General features: G+C 42.0%; 1 protein-coding gene across 2 annotated transcripts in view; it reads left to right on the forward strand.

Moving 5' to 3' along the window:
* fam49a (family with sequence similarity 49 member A) overlaps positions 1 to 19801 on the forward strand; it is a 46475-nt gene that overhangs the window by 12512 nt on the left and 14162 nt on the right. Inside the window, exons 2-3 of one of the 2 annotated variants that reach the window (XM_078274197.1) lie at positions 10691 to 10940; positions 15990 to 16045. The gene's annotated coding sequence lies outside the window, so the exon portion shown is untranslated. The remainder of the gene's footprint in view (positions 1 to 10690; positions 10941 to 15989; positions 16046 to 19801) is intronic. The other variant, XM_078274196.1, reaches the window with a different exon arrangement.

Here is a 19801-nt window from a genome sequence, read left to right on the forward strand (position 1 = left end):
GATTATCGGTTCCAAATTTAACACGCGCACGTTTTGGTTTCCGTGGCGGCCACCGTACTTCTAGGCGGTTGTTGTGTTGCAGCCATGGAGCACAGTAAGCGGCACTCTAAAGTGTACGTTGAAAAAGCCCGGTAAAACTGTAAATCACCATTGAATAAAACTAAAATGTTTTCTTATCTGTGAAATAAGCATGTGACCTGTTTCAACTCCACCCGTCAAAGAAACAAACATACAAAAGACATCGCAACTTTTATCGCAATTTCTTTTACAAAAGCTCCCGCGAAATCAAGCATTTTGGGCCGCAACAATCTCAAAAAAAGGCCGCGAAATCCTGGAGGGACTGGAAAGGCATGCTGTTATGGTACTGTAATGGGACTTTGGATAACGTTGGTAGTGAGAGACACACTCGTTAAACAATTGGTTTGTACTGTCTGCCAGTCACTTTCCTACAGAATCCCAAACAGAAGTTATTTTGGGTCATTGGTGTTGATTTTGGTTTCCTTGGGTTTATACAAAGTCCCTCTTAGAGGAACTGGGTCGACTTAACAGACATAAGAACCACTGGGTTAGTACACAGACATTTTAGACACTGATTTAACACGTCTTCTTCCTTCTTATCACGTGGAGACACGCACATTGACAGGTTTGGATGAGTACACACTGGCCAAAGAACTGTTGGAGTGTTAAAACGGTGTATAGGAAAGCTCCATTATATTTTGAATTTCTGACAGTCAAGCGTCAATGTTAAAACAAAAAGATATAGAGAGTAATGGCGTATCCGTGCGTAACAGTCATGGTTCAATACGTACCGTACTTTTGTGTTTTGGCACAGTTAGGAAAATGAAAGATACATTTGTTTTTCATTTAAAAACAAAAGTCAACAATAAATAAAGGGTAATGGGCCCTCTTTCTGTAATAAAAGTAGAGGCAGAAGGCACTCAAAACATTGCATTATGGCCAATAAATAAACTTAAATAGAACTGAATGCACTATGTCAGTAGGTCTAAGTACACTGTGCTCTTCATGGTTGTGAACCTGCAATGGTTAAAAAAAAAAAAAAAAAAAACCTGGTCTGAATTAGCACTACTGAATATGCTAGGCTAACAGGTAGGGGTAATCTTGAGTGGCACGTTTTAGATAATAGTCAACAACTCAAACTGCTAAAGGTCCTTAAGAGGACCAACAGAGTCTGTATTTATGTTCTGCACAAGCCATGCTGTAGCCTCTAATTAGATTATATTCAGTTGTAATTACTTGGTTTAATAAGGCATACCACACAGGACGCTGTGTCCCAAACCGAATATGTGTACCCTTACACCCATGATAAGGAGAGGAGGAGTAGGAGGAGTAGGAGGACAATGCTGACACGTGTTGCTTGTATGACAGATGTATCAGCCTATCACAGTCGGTTGCTTTCAAACTGGAGCTTCACTGAAGCTTATTGCTCAGATTCGGATTTCGCTGCTCCATTATTGTGGCAAGCAGTCACATCCAGGCTTTAAAAAGGTATGTGTTAGCATAACTTGTTGAGTGTGAATTGGATACTGCATCTGCTTCATTCCATAATGATACTGAGCTACAGCCCTGTCACAAGATCTCCATGTCTGATTCCATGCCAAAATGGCTGATAGATAAACTCCCAGGCACAGCCAACACGTAGAAGCATTTGGCTAGTGGTCCTTTTCCTCCGTCTGGGTTTTTACTGTGTTTGACTAGCAACCACCAGCCTTTTTAAAATGTATTTCTTTTTTATTGGCCGTTCTTTGTTCCTTAACATGGAGAGCACAGCGGGCTCTGACTCAGCCTGGGAATGTGCTGTTCAGGATCAAAACTGAGAAGACTTGTCTTTTTCTGTTTAATCATGTTCCACGTTTAATGTTTCATGAGCACGGCTGTTTGAAACATGTGCATCAATATACAGGAGAGGACATTGGTTCGCCTCGTTACATTTGAACTTGCACAAGGCTTGTTTGACAGTGTTGTGTTGCTGTAGATCAGTGCTGGGTATCGCCCCAAAAATGTCCAGTACCGATACTGTGAATTCGATACGAGTTCCTGAAAAATCCATTTTAACAAAAATAAATTACAACGTAACACATTACAATTTTTCCAGCTCCTGTACACCTTTGTGACACACACTGTAGTCAAGCCTCTCAAAAAAAACAAAAACAAAATAGTTGCTATACTCGATACTAGGCCTGCACAATTCGGGGAAAAATATGAATCACGATTTTTTTTGCTTAGAATTGATATCACGATTCTCTTTCCACGATTTTTTTCTCACAAAGTGTAACGTTTATTGCACACATGAACCATGACAAAACAAAACAAATTGGCAGTACCAAACTCTTTTTTGGCACCTATAGCACATTGAGCATCACCACCAGCCTGTAAACATAGAGGCTTCAATGAAGAGAAGGGAGAGCATTGCAGCGCTTGGGAGCGCTTTAAAACCTTTTTTATACAGTCGGTTTAAAACTCACAGAGGAAAGTAGTAGCGTTTGTGATGCAGTCGGCTCATACAATTAAATGAGAATCAAAGTTATTTAAAAATTAAATCGTGAACAGGGTGAATCGAGATCGCGATTTTTATAACGCTTAATCGTGCAGGCCTACTCGATACTATGAAGGCAATTCTGTCACTGCCTAAAAGTATGGTAGTTCAGTACCCCGCCCTACTGAAGATTCATAATCACCCTAGTGAGAGGAAGCAAACTGGAACCAGATTCCTTACACTGCAGGTCAGGTTCAGCCAGCTTGTAGTTTTCTGCTTTAAGTGAAAAAGCAACAGCATTTCCTGTTCACATGTAATAATTGTTTTTGTGTGTTCCTGCCTTGTGTGTGTGTGTGTGTGTGTGTGTGTGTATGTATGTATGTATGTATGTGTGTGTATGTATGTATGTATATATATATATATATATATATATATATATATATATATATATATATATATATATATATATATATATATCTATATATATATATATATATAGCCCAATACCATTTTTTGCTTCCCGATACCGATTCTGATACCCGAACTTGCGTTTTTCTTTTCTGTCTTTTTGACATGGATGAATAGACACATTTCCTGTTCAACTGGGTATCAGTTGATGAATGAAAGGTGGCACTTGTGGGGTAGTGTGAATTCTAACATGTTCCTGTTTTTCATTTTGTTGTTGTTCTTCTGAAGGCTAGATTGCTGCAAACACGTTTGATGTTAAAATGAATACAAATTGAATGTAGGCACTCGCTCTCATAGAACACTGTCAAATGATTGAATCTTAATGGTTCGTGATGTCCCCGTTTCCCCTTCACCCCACCCTCCCCCTCCTCCACTGAAAATCCCCAAACCCAGAGTTCACTGGCCTGTTATGAATCCACCATCCATTCATCAGCTGTTGCCATGCAGAATGGAAGACATGTTCATCTACTCATGGGAGGTCAGTCTTCCAGCCGCTTGCACCTCCATGGAGCGTTAACCCTTCTTTGAACCCTTAGAGGGTCTGCAGAAGGCAGAGAGTCCTAAGGCAGATGTGCCCCCCAGTCACTCCCTCCTTTGCTTTTCACACTGCAGTAAGAGACAGACCCTTGCCATCAACGACATGTGCAGTCACCACATTGAGACACACACACACACACACACACACACACACACACATCTACTTTCCTTAAAATGAGAGCAAGAGGTGGTCTCACCTGGGACTTGTGCTTACTCTTTACCCACTCATTAATCTGCACCAACAACCCCCCTCGCGTGACTTGGCGCAATGCTGGAAATATGCATTTTCCAGTGGTGGAGATAATGCTCATCCATGTAAATAATTAATGCACAGGTTCAATCTTTGATGTCTGTGAACATCAAAGAGCACAGCTGACATGCTATCAGGGTTGGGTACCGTTTGGTGCCCTTTTTTTTTTTTTTTAAACGATTCCGATTCTTGAAAAACTGAAAAATGACATCAAAGAAAAAAATGTTTTAATTGAAAATGATTTAAATGTAACAATATATTAACGTTTTAAAATACTAAAATATATAATAATTAAACCTAAGTTCAATACACAACTACAATAATTTAACAATAAATAACGGTTACACTATTAACAAGTAACAACAAAATAAATGTTGAGTTGGGATGCTAACTAAACCAGCTTCGAACTTTAGCAGTTCTTTTGCAGACAAATGACCATATTTGCCTTCTCTGGCAAGATACCACACCTCTCCTGACTTATGCCGGTTACACACTGGCTGAGTCGCGTGAGCGTGGCGTTTCTGTTGCGTGTCAGCTGCGTGGATTTTTTTTTTTTTTATGTCTTTACACACCAGAAACGTGTCTGACGCGGCACTGCTGCTGCTAGCCTTGTCTGTACACATGTATGTTTCCCATTGATAAAATGAAATACCATGTTAAACATAAATATATACTGATTTGATTACAAGCAAATAATTACATTGATATCTGCATTTAAATCAAAACGTAGAGACTTTCAAACATCAACATTTATCATTTATTAATATGTATTCGTGTCAAAATAACATCTTTTCCTATTCTATTTTGCCTGGAAACGCTTCCAACACGCTTGTGTGTCGCGGCTCGAGCCACGCCTGAGACGTGCGTCTCACGCAGGCGGTGTGTAAGCTCTAACCTGTTAACATGGGAGCCGAAATATAAACGGACACGCCACGCAGCTGACACGGACACGCAGCCAGTGTGTAGCCGGCCTTATGGCATGTCCTGCACAGGAGAAAACTCTTTCGGATGGTGTCGAAGAGGCCTGTACACACCCAGGTATGAGTTTAAAAGGGCAGACAATTTGGGGAGGCTGTCCCGCTTCCCCCACCACCATCATCATCGTCCTGAAACATCAATGTTCACAAAATTGCTAGCAGTCGGACTTGGACTGGTCCCGCTGTCACTGGGACCAGGGACTGATGTCCGCAAGGTGTCGAACACCGCGCATCCCTCTGCTTTAAGAGGTATAGTACATGGTTAGTACAGTACATTCGACGTGCTTCCCCCTTTGCACATAATCGTTTTGAAAAATGTGTTGCGTTTTGCGATGTCGGAATCCTTGGCTGTGAAATACAGACACGCTTTCGCTTTAGGCATATTAAATGCTAGCTAGCTAACGATAGACTAGCAGAGCAAGTGTAATACAGTATGTTTACTAGCGATCACGTGCAAAGTCAATACTTATCAATACCCACCTACCTGTTCTACAGGCTTAAACATGTAGAAACCCATATTTCAGTCTGTGCTGTCCACTCTTGTCCGCCGCGCTGTGCAAACACAGCTCTACTCTTATAGCGACTTTTTACAAACAAGCTAAAATGAAAGTTGTCAGTTTGTAGTCTCACTGTTTATCTTAGTTTGCAACGAATCTTGAATTTTGGACAAACGTCTTGTAAACTCAGCTGCTGTCTAAACGAACCATCCTCTCTGCTGGAGCGGTAAACCTATGGATGTATTATAAGACCAAAACAGTTGGCTACTTAATATGCACGTGAATGACGTGAATTAAAAAAAAAAAATTCATACCTATCTCTTGCTGCCACTGGGAAATAAAAATAAAATAAATTCCCTACCGACCCATGACCTCAATTGACAACCAACCAGAACCAAACAATTTTTTTTTTTTTTTATGCCTTAGCGCCGGCCAGAACCTTCGTGATTGGTTCAAAGAAATACAAACAATCTGTGTTTTTTACCCCATCTCAGGATAGATGGGCGGTGTAGCCACACTATACTCCATCGCTGACCCCGTGCTGTGCAGATAGGTCGAGCAATAACCTAATGGAGCAGTAACGGCTGGTTTGACTCGGAATGGTTATAAAGTGTCCTTTTACACAGACCTCACGGATTAACATTTTCACAAAATTACAACATGTTAAAACCTCTCTGTAATGTTACCATCATGATGTGAACTATACAAGACCAAAAGGCTAGGTTTTTCTCTCTAACCCTCAGCACTAAAAGATGCTTATCTTATTTGTAGCCCAGGCTAAATTTATATTGTGACTCATTTTGAATGCGGAAACTTAAATGTAGCATTAAGAAAACAATGGGTCTTCTTGATCCAAAGTGGGTCACGGCCTGTTCCTCCCCTCAGGGCAAGAAACAGTTTTGGATGACTACAGACGAGAGACCGTTCAGCAGTACGCATCTCACTGTGAAAGTCACAAACCATTGTTGTTTTGTTGTGAAATGCAGTGCTTCCTTGAAAACTCAAATCTGGTGTGACAGGCTTGACTCTTGTCTTTTCTTGGAGCTAGTTGAGTAGAGTTGTGTGGGCAAAGTCACTTCTGCTGTCGGCCTTGACAAATGCTCTCTGACTCGCTCTGTCTCTTTGTATCTCTGTGCTCATCACTCTCCCATCGCTGCAAGGGAAAATCCACTGGATGTTACTTTACTGAAAAGGTCCTTTTTACATTTACAGATGAAGACTAGTGAAAATATGTGAAACTATCATCCAGTTCAATAGCCCTGCAGTAGATTCCAGTTTGTTGAAGTGTACACTGTGGGGCTGGATCCGAATACTCAAATATTTGTTTGATGGGCAGGTATTTGATCTTCAATTTTGGGATTTGAATATAAGTTTTTTTGAAAAAACATGCGTGCAGGCTGAAATTCACTGTGGTGTTTTGTCGGGATTAGGCTGCTTGCTGCAGCTGTGCAGCGCTATGTCGTCCCTCGCAGCCAAATAGGGAGAAATGTTGGGTTAAAAGCGAGCGTGTGTGTGTGTGTGTGTGTGTGTGTGGAGGTCTGTATGGTTATACTGTAGCAGCCTGGTGTCATTTTCAGGCAATTTGATAAAGGTAAAAACTCATACAGTCGTGCATAATGCCAATACAGCGAGGCACCGGCTGGCTCAGCATGCATTCACACACACTGCATCGGTCGTCATTCGTCAGACAGTCCGGCAAAAACGCAGGTCTTTCCGTTTGTTTTGAATGCCTGCAGCAAAACGTTGAGTCCGGTTCAACTTTTCGAGAAAGCAACCCGACATTACATGATTGTTCAGCGCAGGTTGAACAATCATGTAATGTTAAATGGTAACTACTGTTTTTTTCAACCTGTACTTGGTACAGTATTAAGCCAGATAGCTGCAGTGGCCAACGGCGAAACAATGTAAGTTACTTTACCTTACGTTCACAAAAGTGCTTGTTTTGCCGCTGACAGGCTCAGATTATTATAAGTGTCTTCCAACATTATGGAAAGGATTTCTAAGAAGGTTGACCTTTCTGTTAAACACCTTTTTTTTTTTTTTTTAAAACATAAAAAATCTGTGAAATTGCGTTGCTAAAGCCACCAGACTCCATGTAAATAAACAGTAATTTTAGCATCGTAAAATACACTTCATTCAAAGTCGACAGAAACAAACTAACTGCAACTATGAAAAGCCGTTTTGCATCGCCTTTCCACTTATCCAACCATCACAACTCTAGTTTGGGTTGAAATAAACACATAGTTTACCCATTTACCTGTAAAAAATATGTGGCTGCCGGTTACAGCGTTCAGCGTTGAGACGGCGAGTGCTTCGGGACCGTCTACAAACTACAACACCGAAAAGAGATACCAAAATATTTTCAAAAATAGGCATATGCTTATTTATTTAAGTAAGTGCTGTAGTACAACCAGCAGGAGACAAGTTATAATTGAGGTAAGTTTGGAGACACTACCTTATTTAATCATTCAATTAATAAATATATTTGTTGTATCTCTTTTCGGTGTTGTAGTTTGTAGACGGTCCCTAAGTCTTGCCGTCTCAACACCGGAATTAAACAGAGCTGAATTAGCACAACTTTTATGCATTTCTTTCACATCTAGTGCAGTCAGATTCACTGTGTTCACTCGGAAGGAATCACTTCACATGGGTAGACACTTGTAATGACATTTCGAACATGTTAAGAGGCTAAAAGCACGTTTTAAAACCTGCCCTGTTTCAGCCTCCTGGGTGCAAACTGTAGCAGGAGGATAACACGGTGTAGACACCAACACCAATTGTTTTCGTTTTTCTCGCTACTGACAGCACTCCAAATTTACAAACGCCACATCCTGTTAGGTGCACTCCGTGTTAGTGTAGCCTAGTAGTAATCACTGTTTGTCAATGCAATTTCCCGTGCCTGGGTGTACATCGGCATGATTTTCTAAACCTTTCCGGTTGTGACATTACGTCGCGTTTATGACTCATTCACCAGCCGTGTCGGCGGCTACTGTAAATCACAGCTACCAAGGCATCTACATAGGTTAGTCATTTCAGTTTGAATGGCAAGTCACCTACTGTAAAATGTGCCTGGCACTCAGCATATTAATCTGAATCAAAATCACAAAGGGCTTTATTGCCAAGTAAGTTACACTTACAAGGAATTTGCCTCGGTTGTTGGTGCATACATAAGCATATTGAACATTAATATGAAATAATCAAACAATAAACACCGAAACAAATACGTACATATAACTGTTTAACATTAAGAAAGGAAAAAAAGAGGCTGTATGGATTAGTTTATAGTAAGTACAGTAAGTAAAATGAATATAAATAGTAATATCATAATATAATATCAATTAAATATAAGTACATTTTACATAAAACACTTAAAACATAAAGAAAGATATGTCATGTGTACATATTGTAGTTTTGGCTTCATTGGTTAGAAAATCACACTTCAAACTGTGTTGAACAAATTAGCATAAGAGTATATGTTCTTTCAGATGTATTAAGTACTCAGTGGTTTGAGGCTCATGTTGGGCAAGTAAACACTCTAAAGGCACAGCTGATATGAGAGCCAGATAAGAGGACTCATGAATGTTCACTGTTATGGTCCATTTAACTCAGTGATCTGTGGGATATAGAGTCTTTGGTCTTCTTGTGTAAACTTTGGCTACAGGCCATTGGAGTAGGACATTTGCTGGGTGTCTCTCCACGTTGCACATTAATGCACCTCAAATAGATCTACAACTGTTAAGCCTTTCATTCACAAAGGTGGGATATGTTGTTCCCTGTTTACTTGTGGATCACATTTGAAAAGATTTTGTGTGCTCTGTAGTTTTGCTCTACTTTAGTTGTTCTACTTTTCTTTTTTTTTATAGTCACAGTTCATTCCCCTAAGCAACATGGAGGCACTGTCACAAAAAGGATGCTCTCTTTCTTTAGGTTTTCAGATTTTGTTTGGATGCACAACTCTTTTCTCTTTTTTTTTCTTTTTTTTCCTGCGATTTTCCCTCTCGCATTTTCTTCTCGTCTTCATCACACACCTGCAGTCTGTCACTCTCCCTCTCTCTGACCCAGTAGGTTTGGCATCCTCCTTGCCAGAAGTGACAGCAGCTTTCATCACACACCTTCCCTTTTTCTAAACGGTAAACCGTGTGTGTGTGTGTGTGTGTGTGTGTGTGTGTGTGTCTCTCCCCTCCCAGGGCTCCACTCTGTCACATTAATGTGCTTCCCCTGTTTTAATGGATGCTGTCACCTTGGAAACAGATAGCTTTTAGAAACAGCCTTGCAGGCGGGTTGTGCATGAAATAGACTAGGGCCGGGACAATATGCATGGTTGCCGATTCGATTTGTATTGCACATTTTCATTTATTGCGATTCTAGAAGTATTGCGATGCGATAGTATTGAGTATTGCAATTTTCTTTTGAAGAATACACTTCTAGAGACAATCTATCATGACACAGTTCTAAAAACTAATTGTTTTCTGAGAAGAATGCACATCACGTCAGTCAGTCTGACATTTATTTCCTTTGTTAAGAAGTACATAACATGGGGCGCCCGGATAGCTCAGTTGGTAGAGCGGGCGCCCATATATAGAGGTTTGCTCCTTGACGCAGCGGGCCCAGGTTCGGCTCCGACCTGCGGCCCTTTGGTGCATGTCATTCCCCCCGCTCTCTCTCTCCTCTTTCATTTCTTCAGCTGTCCTGTCAATAAAGGCCTAAAAATGCCCAAAAAATAATGTTGCTTAAAAAAACACATCAGATTAGTATTTTTGGGTGCAAGGTCAAGATCAGGTTGTCAATAAGATTGGGTAAAGATAGCACGCTTCGATCCTTCAGAGCCTGGCTGCCAAATGGAGGAACAGACTGAAATGTCATAGAAAAGAAACAGTACCTCATAGACAACCATACGAGAGGACACTGAAATCATTCTCAAATTACAGCAACAGCTAAATATCTAAAGTAAATCGTATGGATGGCTATAGCTGAAAGTAAGGAAAGAAAGTAATATCCTGTAATGAAAACACTGAAGTCCACATTTTCCTTGAGGGCAAATAACAGTTGAGGCTGAGAGTAGGTGAGAACAGACTTGATATGTGTGAGGTGATGAAAGCTCCCGCTCCTTTTTGTCAGAACAAATGAAGAGTTTGATTCCAAACTGCCTGAGATACGTCCGTTTCTCTTCTAAAATGTAGGCAATGGAGAACTTGGTTTGATTCTGGTTGGCAAAACGGATGAAGAGATTTCGTCATTGAACATTTCTGTCCAAAGGTAGTCCAATGAACTCAATGTTCAAATGCATTACCCCTCCTAACAACAGGTTGACAGGGGAAAATCCACCTTACTACAATCATATTGTTAAATAACTCTGAATGGGACATAATGGGCCTGTACTGTTATGTGTGTTATTCTTGTGGGGTCACTGGAAAATTCCATGCTGGTTCTCGATTGATGTTTCCTGAAAAACATGTTTATTTTTTAGGAGTCTGCACGCATCTCCCTCCTCTCTGTCTGGCTCCACCACCTGCCTGAGTGATTGACAGATTTACTGACTGACTGACTGCTAAACCGACCGACTCATCTGCTTATTGCCTGGCTAAACGTGTGGCTAGTTTACTGAACGGTTGGCTCATTGGGATAACTGACTGACTGAAGGGCTGGATGGAAGACCGTCTGTCTGGCTAGCTAATGGCTGTTTCTGTAATCTGGAACACTGTTTGCTGGCTGATTGTGTAAGTGGACTTCCTGGTTAATTAAAAATAATGAAATTCAGTGCCATCGTGTGTAAATGAGTCGACGGCCTGGTGACGCCGGGTTGTCTTGGCGTTGTTTTTGTGTTGTTTGTCTTGTCCTGGCAGAGGAGGGGGGGAGAGAGAAACGGGGAAAGTCCAGCTGTGTCACTGTGACAGAAGGAGGAACCAGAGAATCGAAAGGGAGAAAAAAAGCGAGAGGTTAAGAGAAGGGAAGGAGAGTACGTGGATAAAGACGTTGTCCCGCAGAGAGAGAGAGGAAGTTGGATGTGCAATGAGTGAACTGGGTGTGATGGTGAAATGTCTGCTCTCATCAGCGCTCAGTCTGTGCTGTCCACATGGCGATTTGGAGTGTGTGTGGCATAATGTTGAGGTGAAATCTGCCCATGTGTCAGACCACGGGGAGTCACCACACACTACCATGCCCTTATAAGGAGTGTCTAGTGTTCCTGTGAGCCATCCATCCATCCATCCATCCATTCACAGCATCCCACCTATTTTTCCCTAACTCTGTTGCCGTAGAGGTTCTCCAGCGGCGAGGTGGGGTTAACACAGCCGGGTGACTACTATTTACTGTGACAGATGGGATTGTCTCAGTTACGGCTGGGTTAAAAAAAAATAATAGATTTTCCGATTCAAATAGATTTTTCATATGAATGATCCAATATCAATTCATATCTGTCTCATATCGAACAAGAAGACCTAAGGAATTCATGGAAAAACACTCCATATCCCAAAAAAAAAACAACTGGAAAGGCCATTTTAAAAGGGGTCCTTCTGTCACCTCAAGAATTCAGAATGAAATGTCTGTCAATGCTCACTGGCTGTAGAGTCTGTAGAGTTACACTTTATTGTGTTCTTGTTAAATAAAAAAAAAGTATGTAAATAAACGAACTGCCTTTGGTAAACATTGATACTTTTAATAAGGCGCCAGGTTAGAGGGAACCTTGTACATTTGTAGAATCTCTTTCATATCCAAGCAAAATGAGTTTTGCAACTGAAATATCCCAAATTGGCATTGAATTTGGGAATCAAATCAAATCGGGAAATCAGTGGTGCGATACCCAGCCCCAGTCTTCACACTCTCACATGCTAGTTTGTACTTCTACTTCTTTTGCATCTGAAGATGGAAGATTAAACACGTCATTTGTAACAGTTTGTTGAGAATAACACACAGTAAGATGTCTAAATAATGCTTCCTGTTGCAGTGCATGTAGTATTGATGCATGCATACAAGCTCTATCTAGCAGTCTGTCTTGAGTTCAGAATCCTAAATACCATCCATCCATCCATCTTCATCCGCTTATCCGGGGTCGGGTCGCGGGGGTAGCAGCTCCAGCAGGGGACCCCAAACTTCCCTTTCCCGGGCCACATTAACCAGCTCCGACTGGGGGATCCCGAGGCGTTCCCAGGCCAGGTTAGAGATATAATCCCTCCACCTAGTCCTGGGTCTCCCCCGAGGCCTCCTCCCAGCTGGATGTGCCTGGAACACCTCCCTTGGGAGGCGCCCAGGGGGCATCCTTACCAGATGCCCGAACCACCTCAACTGGCTCCTTTCGACGCAAAGGAGCAGCGGCTCTACTCCGAGCTCCTCACGGATAACTGAGCTTCTCACCCTATCTCTAAGGGAGACGCCAGCTACCCTCCTGAGGAAACCCATTTCGGCCGCTTGTACCCTGGATCTTGTTCTTTCGGTCATGACCCAGCCTTCATGACCATAGGTGAGGGTAGGAACAAAAACTGACCGGTAGATTGAGAGCTTTGCCTTCTGGCTCAGCTCTCTTTTCGTCACAACGGTGCGATAAATTGAATGTAATACCGCACATGCTGTGCCGATTCTCCGACCAATCTCCCGCTCCATTGTCCCCTCACTCGCGAACAAGACCCCAAGGTACTTGAACTCCTTCACTTGGGGTAAGGACTCATTCCCTACTGACCCAACTCACCACCAGATGGTGATCGGTTGACAGCTCCGCCCCTCTCTTCACCCGAGTGTCCAAAACATACGGCCTCAGATCAGATGAAATGATTATAAAATCGATCATTGACCTTTGGCCTAGGGTGCTCTGGTACCAAGTACACTTATGAGCATCCCTATGTTCGAACATGGTGTTCGTTATAGACAATCCATGACTAGCACAGAAGTCCAACAACAAACAACCACTCTGGTTTAGATCAGGGAGGCCGTTCCTCCCAATCACGCCTCTCCATGTGTCTCCATCATTACCCACGTGCGCGTTGAAGTCCCCCAGCAGAACTATGGAGTCCCCGACTGGAGCCCCATGCAGGACTCCACTCAAGGTCTCCAAGAAGGCCGAATACTCCGAACTCTTGTTTGGTGCATATGCACAAACAACAGTCAGAGTTTTCCCCCCCACAACCCGCAGGCGTAGGGAGGCGACCCTCTCGTCCACCGGGTTAAACTCCAACGTAGCGGCGCTCAGCCGGGGGCTTGTGAGTATCCCCACACCCGCCCCTGACCTTCACTGCCACCCATGTGGCAGCGCACCCGACCCCAGCGGTTCCTCCCACAGGTGGTGGGCCCATGGGATGGAGAGATGTCCGCCACGTAGCTTTTTCGGGCTGTGCCCGGCCGGGCTCCGTGGCAAACCCGGCCACCAGACGCTCGCTGACGAGCCCTCCATCTGGGCCTGGCTCCAGACGGGGGCCCCGGGCTTCCTCCGGGCAGGGTCACTTCATCCCTTCCTCGATGTTTCATAGGATTTTTGAACCATTCTTTGTCTGGCCCCTCACCTGAGACCACTTTGCCTTGGGAGACCCTACCAGGAGCACAAAGCTCCAGACAACACAGCCCTCAGGTTCATAGGGACACACAAACCTCTCCACCACGATAAGGTGATGGTTCCCGGAGAAGCATCCTAAATACGCCACAGCATTTTGACATTTCAAGTCACAACAAAACATGTAATGAAATGTGGTAATCATACACAACACCAAGGGAAGGGAATCCTTGGTAATCTCATGATTGATATTTCATAATTCAGAACTGATTCTCAGTTGAATAAATAGAAAAGGGGGCACTATTATCAGGCTCTTACTCTACTGGAATGCAATATGAAACATAGCTGGTCATGATGGGAGGTCACTGTCTGAAAAGGAACATAAAAATGAAAGTGTACGCATTTTATCTAACTGGTTATGAATTAGTTAACTGCATTCATTTGAAAACATTCTTATTTTTCTGGCTGTATAAGAATAGTAAAATGAAAGCGGGGTGTCCCCCAGAAAAGTAGTTTAGCCCGTCTTTTTCAGTCCCTCCAGAAAAATGCGATCGCATAATTCAATGCATAATCAGCCAAAGTCTGCATATTTATGCGGGGGCCGCATTTTTTTTTTTTTCCAAATACGCCGCACTTTCGCCGCATAAATTGCCGATTTCCGCGCATGATTTCATAATCCCCACATTTTTGTTGCATAAAAGTCACATATATCTTGTTGAAAAATGTTGCGTTTACTTCACACAAGAGCAGCCATTTTCTCCTGTTGCCATGGGAACGTTATGAAGTGACGGAATTACGCGACGTGAACACCATCGAAAAGCTGCAAACCCCGCCGTGAAGCCACGATGGAACCACAGTTTTTGCAAGTTCCCGCAATTTCATCGCATAAAATTGCATAAATATCCCACATATTCCATGGCAGTTTTTTAAGAAAGCGTGCCGCATAATCAAGGATTTTTGCCCGCAACAATCACAAAAAAACTCTTTTTTTGTGTCTTTTTTTTCGACGAGGACCCGGCCGGGGCCAGTCACAGACCGATGGCAGCGTTAATGGAGCCTGATAGGATTTCATTAAGCTAAACACAGATTGCACAGGGCCCTACATTAAGTCAGTGCTAAAAGCTAACTGGAGAGGAAAAATATGACTTTGATGCGTGATTAATGCTACTGCCTGAAATCTACGCCATGGCTACATACGTAGAGACATGGACCCTACGCCGTAGCCTGATGTGCACCTATCGAAAAAGCGGAGTGCTTCAACGGGCTGTTATTAACCTTATGTCTCCAGCAGTGAAGCCTAGTAAAGATTTGCAGTGTGTGTAGTCTGGGTGATGGAGTACAAGATATCCACAAACTATATTTGTATTGTATTTTATACCCATGTCTTGTATAGCTAATTATTAGATTATTAACTCCTTTTTTTTTCTTTTGCCTTTCTTTCCATAGAAAACATAATATTACATTAAAATAAAACCTTCTCATCAATGTGCAAAATGAATTTGTGAGTCAGTTCAGAGTTGTAGCAAGTGGATCGTGATATGTGCGTCTTTCGTTCTTTTTCTTTCCAGTCAGGCCTCTCCATAATTTAAAACTACTTTGTTTGACTGCCATGCTAATGATCTCCTGTTTATTGTCCAGCGGTATGACATCTTGGAGACCAGCAGGTTTTGTGGGCCAGGCCCAGTACTGAGTTGACATCTGCCAGCTGATAACAAGTTAATGCCATAAATAGTTTTAACATTTGGTCCAGTAAGTGGCTCCAACACTAATAATTGAACTAACCTGGTAAACCAGGTGAGCTACCAGGGCTCCCCTTACCCTCATTCTTGAGAGAATGCGACAGAGCCATCCATTTATTTTCTGCTCTCACCCTGCAGGGAGTTCTAGTACAGTGCATCCTAGTGACTATTAGCAGCCACAGCTTGTCAAAGGATATTTAATACTCCAGTGAGCATGCAGCAGACAGAGCCTTATTCAGCTTTATTTTGGCTACAGTGGTGTAGATTTCACCGTTGAATAATTCAGTGTGTTTTTTGTGATGGGGAGGGCCGTATTTGTTTGCTGAATGCTTGTATGTGTCAGCCTGTCAGCATGAAAGGTGAAGTTGGTTAATGTGGAAAGTCGATACCTCTCTGTACCTCTCCGGTGCACAGATGGTATGTGCACGTGGGTGCAGACACGCATGTTTTTACACGTGCTGTGTGCCATTGTTTGTCTTTCCAATATCGTTTTTATTTCTGCTCAGTCTATGTTGATTTTAACACAAATTCCTTCTTTTGTCTTGTTTCAGAGACAAAGAGAAAGCGGATGATATAGACAGCAAGCCGGCGTCTTCCACCAGAGAAGGTATACACACACACACACACACACACACACACACACACACACACACACACACCCTTAAACAGTTAGCTAGCTAGTGCAGGCAGTCATGTTTGAGTAAGACCACAGTCTAAACTGCCACTGAGGCGCATCAGCCCAGTAACAATGCTGTGGTTTAGATGATTACAGTGCAGCGGGGATTAGCCTGCACTACTTGTATTAAACTTTCGCTCTGCGAGGCAGTTGAAATGTTTGTCCTCGGGGCTGTTAAAGAGAAACACTGAACCTTCAGTCAATATTTCTCAGATATGGGCAGGGGGAAGGGCTTCCCAAACTTTTGACATCAGAAGCCCAGAAGATATCCACATCCCACTGCTTAAGTTTGATGCAACTTTGCACTAACAGATGCCAACTGAAAGGACCGTTAGATTGCCTGTATTATATACGGAAAGAGTAAAAATTGTAATGATCGTCGCATGCTTTAAATGTCTTAATGTCTACTAAGTGAAATGACTGTGACTTTAAGCAACATTCGAGCAATTTTCATAATGTGTACCTGATGAAACTACTGATAATAAAGGAAGCCTAAATAAGGCAAAGGAGGTCCAGGTGGGTTGAAAAAAAAACAAATTGCACGTTTAGATCTGCAAATTAAAATGTGCTTTAAAAAGCTATAGTGCGCAACTATTCCAAATGAATGAACTTCCGTCACATTCAAGCCGTTGCCAAGTGAGTTGCTACAAAGCTAACGAAGACTATCCGCTCCACACAACTCTCTCTGTATTTCTCAGTACGGCTAGCTTTACAAAATGGTGTAGTCCGGCGACTTTTGCGCACAGAAACTTGAGCGAAGATAAATACCTCTTCTAAAGAGCCCGTAATGTATTTTTAATCCTCCATGTCCTCCTTGGCCACTAGCAACTATCATACAACTATCATGTGGATGCACCGACAGTGTTGTTGTCATTACTTTTTCAATTCCTCATGGGGGCGACAGAAACTACGCACTGTAGCTTTAAGAGAACAGCTGCAGTTATTTTCTGTTGGCATGACAATTTTCGCCCTGCTTTGTCTTTTGCAAAAATATGTTCATTAAAGGTGCCCTGGGCCTGTGGAGTTTTCTTGTGAACAAACAAAAATCCTATTTACCTTCAACGTTACTCACTAAAACGTGTTGTGTATAGGCCCAAACAGACAGACATGTCATTTAGATAACTTCTCCTTCCCCATTAAGCATTTGCGAGGCTAATAATCACCTAAATCATGATTTCTTTCACATCCATGTTTGCTAATTTGCAGTCTTCTTCTTTAACGATTGACATAAAGCCTACTTTCTGCCATTTGTTCATGCTTCTCTGTCCGTGTTGTTGGTTATAGGTTAATAGCACAGACACTCTGATATTAGACGTGAAAGTGCTATTGACATCTGATAATTGTACTTCTCAAACCTTTTCCCACTTTCCATATACGAGACAAATATTAAGCCTTGTAGTAATACAAAATGCTGACTCCCATTCATTTGCTTGGTGTTTGCTCTGAGCATGATTTCTCTCTGAGCGGAGGTTGTTTCAGAGAGCAGGGGAGGCAATTAAAACGTGGCACTCATTTTGGTGCTTGGAGTTTGCTTTAATTATACAGCACAATGCTGCACGGTTTCACAAGCACATTTTTTGGAAGCAAGTGGAATGTTTAAATTGAGGATAAAGGAGGACGGTTTCTCTTTCAGTCTGTGTCACTGAGAACAGCCATAAAGGAAACTAAAGGCAGGTCGCTGATCAGGACCAACAAGTTGACTGACAGACTCTAATGTTCCCCAGTCACGCAAATCTGACGTTTGCTTCAACAGCATTTGGGCAATTTTTTTGGGTTATTATGGATTTGGTCATTCTTGTTCCAGGGACCGTTTTTTTCTTTTTTGTCTTTTCTTTCTTTCTTTTAAATTGGGAGCTTCTTGTAAAGGGCATTATTATAAAGAGAAATCGATTTTTGTCTCAGATTTGTACTTTTTAAATGGTTTGTGGTTTGCACCCTTAGCACGTTCTTCACAAAATTGAAATATCCCTTTTACAAGCTATACTATTATTAATATTATATGTGCTATTCCGCTTTATTCGAACCCACGTCAGCTAATGGTAAATACCATGGGAAAGAGGAAAATCAAAGTTTCCACACTTTCACTTTGACCAAGCCATAGAGATAAGTGGCTGAGAAAGAGGAACCAAGCAGACAAGAAAATTCCCTACGTCGTTTTTCCTTCCCTGTGTAGGAATCAGACTGACAGTCTCATGTGACAGAGAGCAGCTTATGCTTCTGTAAAGCTCGGTAGGTGCAACAATTTAATTTCTAGTGTGCCAGTCAAGAAAAATGCTTACCCGTTGTGCTGATGCTTGGGTAAACGTGTTTATGATGTGGAGTGGCTCACCCTCTGTATGGACGAGATGGATGTATGATGATGCAGGTTGACTCAACATGGATTCAACCTGCGGTTGTCTTGTCACAGGTTAATGCCTGACACTGTAGATACCATCTGAAGACTTGAGTCTGCAACTGTAGTCCCATTCTGGACACATCACTGCTAAACCATTGTATTACCAGTGTTGGGCAAGTTACTTCCAAAATGTAATACATTATAGAGTATTAGTTACTGTCATTTGAGAGTATAGAATAGTTATATTACAATATTGCTGTCTCTGAATTGTAATGCGTAACACTACTTTTGAGTTACTTTCACCAAAATTAACAGCGGAAGTTTGACTTGGCAGGTAGCTTGTGAATTTCACCACCGCATCAATAAAGTCTCCTCTTTATCCACTTTAATACATCATAGATTATTCCTAATATTTTGTATAATGAATATGAATATGCAAAGTAACTAAAGCTATAAAAATAGAGCAGTAAAACGTACAGTAGGCAAGTAGGAGAAAATGAAAATACTCAATTAAAAGTACCTTACAGTTGTATTGAAGTACGGCATAGTTACTTTCATAAAATGCAATAATATGCATAATATTACCGAAATGTAATTAGTAATGCGTTACAGCAAAAAGGAATACATTACTGTAATTGCGTTACTTAAACGCCTTACTCCCAACACTGTGTATTACACAGAATTACATTACATAAGTGCCAAATGAAGTTAACTTCTAGGTAGTCTGGCCTTGCCAGAAGGTCTGGCTAGTCCACACAGCAGAAGCATGCACTTAACTGCTAGTGAAGGTAACTGTGACAGGATATTTTGTGAGGCTTGGACATGCATAAACATACACACTGGCATGTTTTATTGGCTTAGCAGTGCAGAAACCTGACTTTACAAACACCCAGTCTTTGTTCTTTTTGTCTATGCTTTGCACTCATACCTCTCCTTGTCGTATACAATCAATCATTGTGTTAGGTTGATACACAATAGGTCAGGATTTTGGCTTGATGCATCTTACAAACGTTTGAAACTTCATTTTTTTCTATCGCTTACTCTTTACGGGATCTGGAGACGGCTCCGTTTTGTTCGAGTCCAAGTGTTGCTCTGAATCATTGCTTTCTCCGTGAACTGTAACCTTTAGCATACCAGAATGCAATGCAGCTACAGCTTGAGTGACATCACCGCAATCACGGACACTCCCCAGTGTTCACAAAGTAATCAGCTCGCTAGCTATGTTAAAACACACACACACACACACACACACACACACACACACACACACACACACACACACACACACACACACCCACCCCTACCTATGACTCAAAATCATAAATTTGCTCTCTGGAGGTTGTTAAAAACAA

Source organism: Sander vitreus, chromosome 18, assembly GCF_031162955.1.
Source record: "Sander vitreus isolate 19-12246 chromosome 18, sanVit1, whole genome shotgun sequence".
Lineage (NCBI taxonomy): Eukaryota > Metazoa > Chordata > Actinopteri > Perciformes > Percidae > Sander > Sander vitreus.